Genomic DNA, 5943 nt, shown 5'->3' with positions numbered 1-5943 from the left:
TTAAGCAGTCTGCAGATGTGTTGGGTCATTGTGATGTTGAAAAACAAATGATAGTCCCACTAAGCACATACCAGATGGGATGGCATATCACTGCAGAATGCTGTGGTAGCCATGTTGGTTAAGTGTGCCTTGAATTCTAAGTAAATCCGTATTGACTGACCTTCATGTCTCAAAGTAATAGTAGACTCTCATTTCTCTTTGCTTATTTTAGCTGTTCTGGCCATAATATGGACGTATACCACCCCTACCTTGTCACAACACAACTGATTGGCTCAAATGCATTATCAAGGAAATTCCACATATTAACTTTTAACTTGGCACACCTGTTAATTGAAATGCATTCCAGGTGATTACCTCATGAAGCTGGTAGAGAGACTGCAAAGCGTGTACAAAGCTGTCATCAAGGCAAAGGGCTACTTTGAAGAATCTCAAATATAAAATATATTTTGATGTTTCACATTTTTTGTTACTACATGATTCCATATGTGTCATTTCATAGTGTTGATGTCTTCACTATTATTCTACAATGTAGAAAATAGTGAAAATAAAGAAAAACCGTTGAATGAGTAGGTGTGTCAAAACTTTTGACTGGTACTTTACATGTTGTTATTTGATTCATGTCATGCAAAATTGGACACGTCACAAAAATAGAGGCCCCACCTGCTCACCAATTTGGCAGATGATTCCGGAACTAATCAAATGAATCGGTGGATGATTCAGTCTACACATATGCTGAGCAAATCTTGGTGGAGCACATCTGCAAGCATCCTTTTTCTGTAAAATCACATCACGGAGAATCCCGTTAGGTTGAGTCTATGTTTACAGTAGGTCTAAGCTAATACACAGCGTCTATTCTGTAAACACATGTTCAAAAATAGCCTTCACAAAATCCCCAATTGGAAATGCTGATCATTTTAGCATCCACAATGTAATTATCAGAATGGGATTTCTCTCTTTCCTGTTTTTTAATCTAGTGATGCCTTTTTTTGTTTCCTGGAAAACTCTCCCAGGGCTTTCAAATAATTCCTTTTTTTCACAGTTACAAGGATTCTCTATCGTCTGCGTTAATCTGATTTATCCCCATTGTATCATCGGCCTTTGTGTGTATTGTCAGTTAATGAGTTGTGTACAGTGTGTATCTATAATATTCCTCTGTACAGACAGTTTTGCGATATTTCAAAGAGCATTTCTATGATTCAGCTTCTCCTGCACACTAACAAAGACACACTTAGACACATTTGCATTTGAGCTAATCCCAGATGTATAATCAATGCAGAAATACCCCGGCATCAGCAGTATGACGGAATGCAGCACCCCACAGCATACGAGAGCACTGAGCGAGACAACACACAAGGAATTAGAACCTTATTTAAAACAGTGGGGGGGTCACTGCGCTCTATGGATGATTCTGAAGACTCCACTTCAAAGACTCTTCCTTCTCTTCCCTTTTCTTTCCTTCCCTTTGCTTTTCTTGGCCCCAGCAGGGATAGGGAGGCTGCTGCCAAGGCTATGTCAAATGTATTTGTATCCTTGAATGCTAATGCTTTGTCTTTGGGAGCTAACTGTCTTGTGATGTATGGGAACTTCAAAATAGTCTCCCCCACTGTCAGAGTCCTGGTGATCCAGGAGGGACCTGAGGCATGTAGGTACACATGACACAAACGCACACACATGCCTGTGCACATGACACTCACACACACACACATACATACACACACAGACAAACACACACTAAAGAAATATACACACACATTCACAACACTTATTTTCATAGTGGTGTTGTTTTCCAAAATTCCCTAAGCTCCCGGGGGGGGGGGGGGGGGGGGACTACTATCTCTACGAGAGGAACCAAATGGAGATGGGAGTTTAGTGGGACAGAGAGCGTTAGGAACTACATAACACTTGCGGTTCACTGCCACTCTTCTTGGAGACAATTTCCTCACATAGCTGTCACAGCTGCTTGGTTTGCCTGACAGGTGGGCAGCAAGTCACGTCTCAGAGGTGACAGATTGGGTGGTATATGAGAGATGGGAAAGGCTGCTTTATGTTGACTTTATGCACTCAATGGTGAACATGCTTGTGAACAGCTGGTAGAGTGTGTAGGATTGCCATAGGTTCTTATAATCTTTAGCTTTGGTAGTGATGTTATATGTGTTTGAGTGTGTCGGATGACAATGGAAACATACAGTGCTACAGTGCCTTCAGAAAGTATTCACAGCCCTTGACTTTTTCCACATTTTGATGTGTTACAGCCTGAATTTAGCCTTTTACGGCTAGGGGTTCCGCTAGCGGAACGTTTCGACAACATCCGGTGAAATGGCAGAGCGCGAAATTCTAAAGAAATTATTTGAAATGTTTAACTTTCATACATTCACAAGTGCAATACACCAAATTAAAGCTTAACTTCTTGTAAATCTACCCATCGTGTCAGATTTCAAAAAGGCTTTACGGCAAAAGCAAACCCTATTATCTGAGGATGGCATCCCATCAAACAAACACATGACAATCATAATTCAACCTGCCAGGCGCGACACAAAAGTCAGAAATAACGATATAATTCATGCCTTACCTTTGAAGATCTTCTTCTGTTGGCACTCCAATATGTCCATTAAACATCATAAATGTCCTTTTGTTCGATTAATTCCGTCGTTATATCTCTAAAATGTCCATTTATTTCGCACGTTTGATAAAAAAAACACCGGTTCCAACTCGCGCAACATGACTACAAAATATCAAGTTACCTGCAATCATGATCCAAAAATTTCAAATAACTTTCCTAATACAACTTTAGGTATTTTTTTACGTAAATAATCAATAAAATTTAAGAGGGGATAAACTACGTTTAATAGCGGATAAAAACAAAGTGGACCTAGCTTTCAGGCAGCGCGCCCCAACCACAACAGTACACTAGACTCGACCCTCGTTCTGAATAGCCCAACTTCTTAATTTCTCAAAGGAAAAACATCAACCAATTTCTAAAGACTGTTGACATCCAGTGGAAGTGATAGGAATTGCAAGCAAGTGCCTTAGAAATCTAGATACACATAGAAAACTTGTTGAAAACAGTAACCCCAAAAAAAGAAATTCCTGGATGGTTTGTCCTCAGGGTTTTGCATGCCAAATTAGTTATTTTATACTTACAGACATCATTTTAACAGTTTTAAAACCTTTAGAGTGTTTTCTATCCAAATTCAATTACATGCATATCCTAGCTTCTGGGCCTGAGTAGCAGGCAGTTTACTTTGGGCACGCTTTTCATCCAGACGTGAAAATACCGCCCCCTAGCCCGAAGAGGTTTTAAAAATGTTTACGTTTATATTTGTTTGTTACTGGCCTACGCACAATACCCCATAATGTCAAAGTGGAATTATGTGTTTAGAAATGTTTGAAATATATTACAAATTAAAAGCTGAAATGATTCAACCCCTTTGCTATGGCAAGCCTAAATAAGTTCAGGAGTAAAAATGTGCCGAAAAGAGTCACATAATAAGTTGCATGGACTCAATATGTGTGCAATAATAGTGTTTAACATGATTTTTGAATGGGCCTCCCGGGTGGCGCAGTGGTCTGTGCCACCAGAGATTCTGGGTTCGAGCCAAGGCTCTGTCGCAGCCGGCCGAGACCGGGAGGCCCATGGGGCGGCGCACAATTGGCCAAGCGTCGTCCGGGTAAGGGAGCGTTTGGCCGGAAGGGATATCCAGTAGCGACTCCTGTGTTGGGCCAGGCTCAGTGCACGCTGATAAGGTCGCCAGGTGTACGGTGTTTCCCCCGACACATTGGTGCGGCTGGCTTCCGGGTTGGATGTGCATTGTGTGAAGAAGCAGTGCGGCTAGGTTGGGTTGTGTTTCGGAGGACGCATGGCTTTCGTCTCTCCCAAGTCCGTACGGGAGTTGCAGCGATGAGACAAGACTGTAATTACTACCAATTGGATACCACGAAATTGGGGAGAAAAAATTGGGGAGAAAAAAACAACAACAACAAAAAATGATTTTGAGAGACTACCTCATCTCTGCACCCCACGCATACAATTATCTGTAAAGTCTTTCAGTCGAGCAGTGAATTTCAAACATAGATTCAACCATAAAGACCAGGAAGGTTTTCCAATGCCTCGCAAAGAAGGTCACCTATTGGTCGATTGGTAAAAAAAGTCAGACATTGAATATCCCTTTGAGCATGGTAGTTACACTTTGGATGGTGTATCAATACACCTAATCACTACAAAGATACAGGCATCCTTCCTAACTTAGTTTCCAGAGAGGAAGGAAAACACTGTTATTTCACCATGAGGCCAATGATGATTTTAAACAGTTACAGAGTTTAATGACTGTGATAGGAGAAAACTGAGGATGGATCAACAACATTGTAGCTACTCCGCAATACTCAACTAATTGACTAATTAGGTGAAATGAAGGAAGCCTGTACTGAATACAAATATTCCAAAACCTGCATCCTGTTTGCAACAAGAAATATTGCAAAAATGTGGCAAAGCAATACATTCTTTGTCCTGATTACAAAGTGCTATGTTTGGGGCAAATCAAATACAACACATTACTGAGTACCACCCTCAATATTTTCAATCAGAGTGGTGGCTGCATCATGGGTATGCTTGTAATGCACACAGCCAAGACAAAGCAGGAATGGCTTCAGGACAAGACTCTGACTGTCCTTGAGTGGCCCAGACAGAGCCCGGACTTGAACCCGATTGAACCTCTCTGGGGAGACCTGAAAATAGCTGTGCAGCAGCTCTCCCCATCCAAACTGACAGAGCTTGAGAGGATTTGCAGAGAGGAATTGGAGAAACTACCCAAATACAGGTGTGCCAAGCTTGTATTGTCATACCCCAAAAGACTTGAGGTTGTAATCGCTGCCAAAGGTGCTTCAAGAAAGTACTGAGTAAATGGTCTGTATACTTATGCTCCACGGGATGGGTGTCCCTAAACCGGGACGATTGTTTCTACTGTGTGCTAATGTGACTAGAATTACGTTATATACAACAGGAAACTTTCCAGGACATAGGCATGTCTTATATGGGAAGAAAGCTTAAAATATTGTTAAACTAACTGCAGTGTCCAATTAACCATAGCTATTACAGTGAAAAAATACCATGCTATTGTTTGAGGAGATTGTACAACAACAAAAACGTTTTATCACAGTGAATGGTTTGATACATTCACCTCTGAAGGAAAATGTTATATTACCATGGAATTTTTGTATGTTCTCTATAGTTAGGTACTTGAAAATGTATCAATTGACCATTTCGGTATAGTTGGACAAACTCCTGGCAGACTTGATACAAAATATTGTGCGGTAATGTAATTATTCACTGGATCAGTCTAAAACTTTGCACAAACTCTGCTGCCATCTGGTGGCAAAAATCAAAATGACACTTGGCCTCCTATTTGAGGTATGGCCTTTCTCTTGCATTTCAAAGGCGTAAAAAAAATAATTTTAAAAAGTGTTTTTTTGTTTGTGTGACCTTTTACCAGATCGAATGTGTAATATTCTGCTAAATCACATTTCTGCTAACTTCACAGTGTTTAATTTCAAATGGTATCAAGAATATGCATATCTTTTCTACAGGTCCTAGCTACAGGCAGTTAGATTTGTGTATGGTACGATTCTTCAGAGGATATTATGTAAATGTGATATATTCTTTGTTTGTCATTGTTGGATATTGTGTGTAGATTGAGGTAAAACAAATTGCATCAATTTTAGAATAAGGCTATAACGTACCAAAATGTGGAAAAAGTCAAGGACTCCCTTTAAGGGGAACAGACCGGCCTGTTCGGCTGTGCTTCCACCTATCCCCAGTGCTACGTTCATAGTGAATCTGACGTACTGTACTTTGACCTGGCAAGGTGTTTGTTACTTATTCACGAGATGGTCGAGAATGCACCATTATATTAATAAGATACCTTTTTGTGGAAAACTAACATATGCATG

Source organism: Oncorhynchus kisutch, linkage group LG16 (genome assembly GCF_002021735.2).
Source record: "Oncorhynchus kisutch isolate 150728-3 linkage group LG16, Okis_V2, whole genome shotgun sequence".
Taxonomy (NCBI): Eukaryota; Metazoa; Chordata; class Actinopteri; order Salmoniformes; family Salmonidae; genus Oncorhynchus; species Oncorhynchus kisutch.
The sequence above is the reverse complement of the archived record's forward strand: the minus strand, read 5'-3'. Positions refer to the sequence as shown.